General features: G+C 42.1%; 1 pseudogene; it reads right to left on the bottom strand.

The window, feature by feature from the left end:
• Positions 1-1089: 1089 nt before the first annotated feature.
• On the bottom strand, positions 1090-1646 carry LOC121465949 (annotated as a pseudogene).
• Between the last annotated feature and the right edge of the window lie 1233 nt (positions 1647-2879).

The raw sequence follows: 2879 nt of genomic DNA, 5'->3' as shown, positions 1-2879 counted from the left end.
TTACTTTTATATTATTTAATTAAAAATTCCACCTCCTCCCCTCCTCCCATTTCCATCCCGTTTCCCCCATCCCCCTTCTGCTCCCTCTCCAGTCCAAAGAGCAGTCAGGGGAGCAGTGCAGTAATCATGCCTTTAGAATCTGCGAATAGTGGATGCTGCTGAGTTATAAATATGGAGGCAAACTCCCTACTAGAAGTATATTAATCAATACTGATAGAGAAGCTGGGTCACACAGAGTTGACTGCTACAGCAGCCACTGGGAGTGGCTGTAATAAGACATCATAGACAGTCTAACTTATAAACATCAAAAATGTATTTCATATAGGAATGGGGGCTGGGTCATTGAGAATCAAGGCGCTAGTAAAATGGGTGTCCTGTGAGAATTGTTTCTTACAGATGACTGTCTTCTCTCAGTAATCTCACAGTTCAGAGGTCTCTACTCTGGCATAGGTACACTAAGTGCTAACTGGTCCACAAAGTCTTCTCCTTTTGACCTAATCACTCCTAAAAGGCCTGATGATGTGGGATTCCCCTTTGTATGCTGTGAATACAATTGGTTAATAAAAAAATCTGTCTTGGGCCTGGCAGGGCAGAATAAAGGTAGGTAGGGAAAAGTAAACTGTATGCTGAGAGAAAGAAGGTGGAGTCAGGGAGATGCCATGGAGCCACCAGGGAAAGGCACAAGCTGCTAGCCGGAACCGTGCTGGTAAGTCACAACCATGTGATGACACACAGATTAATTAAGATGGGTTAATTTAAAATATAAGAGTTAGCTAGAAAGACACTTAAGCTATTTGCTATACCAAATGTTTATAACTTGTATAAAAATCTCACATCCTCTGAGTAGCCACCACAGGATGGAATTGAGTAGCTATCTGAATGTTCACTGATTCTACTCCCATAATATCACAATACTCAAAACTGTGTGTGAAACACAGAAATTCTAATAAAAGTAAGATAAACTTGACAGACATCATGAACCAAGAACACCACGGAGCATCATGGATGATGTTGATCTACTTTCTAAATTTTAAAATGAGGCAGGCAAAAGTTGGAATGAATATTAATCTTCTTCTCCTCCTGTATCTGCTAATCTCCTTGAGTATTCTATGTCCACAGGCAAATTGTCCCCCAGTAGCCACATTATTCCCATGCTGTCTGTCTATGACTCTTCCCTTACTGTATCAAGTCCAGCAATGATTTCATCAAAAGCTGTTTGTGCATGCTTTGTCTGGGGAGCTCAGAGTCTCATGACAGCACACAGAGAAGTTAAGGGCCAACCCAACATGATAGGATGTGTTGGTCTCTCTTCCTTCTTGCTGCTTTCAAAGGCCTCCTGGTGTGCTTGTGGCTGATCTAAAAGCCCTTTCTTGTTAGAGCTAGCAGCAACCCAGCCAAGAAGAGATGACAGTCTGACTTCATTTCAAATGGAAGATTTTCTCTTTGTGAAGCTCTGGGGATCAAGAATTGTCCCCAAAGAGACAGCACATCAGTGAAAATATTTCTTAGCTTAGTCTCAATTCTCTATCTGTAGTTTTCAGCCATCTGATTTTTCCAACCCAGTTCGTGTTTTGTTCAATACTCCTGATGATGATCCAAGGTGACTTATGGACTCCTACCACATTTGGGTGAGTAACCCATCTCATTAGATAATTTCTTGTTTGTTTTTTTTTCCACGCAGGCTTTATGTCATCTCAACATTCAGTTTGCTTAGCATATATGGCCTTCTGCACTGTAATCTGAGAAGATATTCTGTATGTAAGAGTGGAGGGCAGCAGACAGAAAAAGACTCAGAAGTCTCTGGGCAGTGGCAGCAGTGAGAATAAGATTCTCTCACATTATCCTAATAAATGAAATTATGTTATACACACAAACAACTTTTCAATATGAATCTCTGTGTTGACAGTTTAAGAAGGTTAAAAAGATGCTATAAATTAAAGGCAGCCAATCTAGCTAATCCATAAACTACAGGTTAAGGTAGAGACCTAAAGATGGGGAGCATATGAGAAGAGACAAACAATGAGAACCTCTTTGTTCTATACACAAGTACCCACAAATGTTCATGAATAGCCACGTGTGCTTACATGCACACACACATAAGTACACACACTTACACACACACACACACACACACACACACACACCTGCTCAAATACCACAAAATAGTTTCAATAATATACAAAATGCAAACACTCTGATTTAATGAAAGAAATAGGGATTTATTATCTTTAACTATTGAGCTATTTGTGTTGTGATTTTCTCGTCTTTTTTTCCATTTTTTTATTGAGAAAAGGAGAAAAAAAAACAAGTTTCCACCTCCTCCCAGCCTTCCATTTCCCTCCCCCTCCTCCCACCCTTCTCCCCCTCCTCCCACCCTTCTCCTCCTCCTCCCACCCTTCTCCCCCTCCCCCCACTCCTCTCCCCCTCCCTCTCCAGTCCGAAAGAGCAGTCAGGGTTCCCTGCCCTGTGGTAAGTCCTAGGTCCTCCCCTCTCCGTCCATTCTTAGGAAGGTGAACATCCAAACTGGCTAGGCTCCCACAAAGCCAGCACATTACGTAGGTTCAAAACCCCGTGCCATTGTCCTTGGCTTCTCATCAGCCCTCATTGTTCGCCATGCTCAGAGAGTCCAGTTTCATCCCATGCTTCTTCAGTCACGGTCCAGCTGGCCTTGGTGAGCTCCCAATAGATCAGCTCCACTGTCTCAGTGGGTGGGTGCACCCCATTCTCTTGGTCCATCATTTATTGTCATTTGCACTTAAGAAATAATTCTTTTCTTTTACTTTTCATTCATTTCACATCATTGATCCTGATCACATTTATCTCCCCATCCCTTCACAACCACCCTTTGCCCTTGTAACCTTCCCACAAAATAAAACTTA

The sequence above is a fragment of the Microtus oregoni genome, unplaced genomic scaffold, assembly GCF_018167655.1.
Source record: "Microtus oregoni isolate MIOR12 unplaced genomic scaffold, Mior012 000032F_ref0000030, whole genome shotgun sequence".
In the NCBI taxonomy this organism is placed as follows: domain Eukaryota; kingdom Metazoa; phylum Chordata; class Mammalia; order Rodentia; family Cricetidae; genus Microtus; species Microtus oregoni.
The sequence above is the reverse complement of the archived record's forward strand: the minus strand, read 5'-3'. Positions and strand labels throughout refer to the sequence as shown.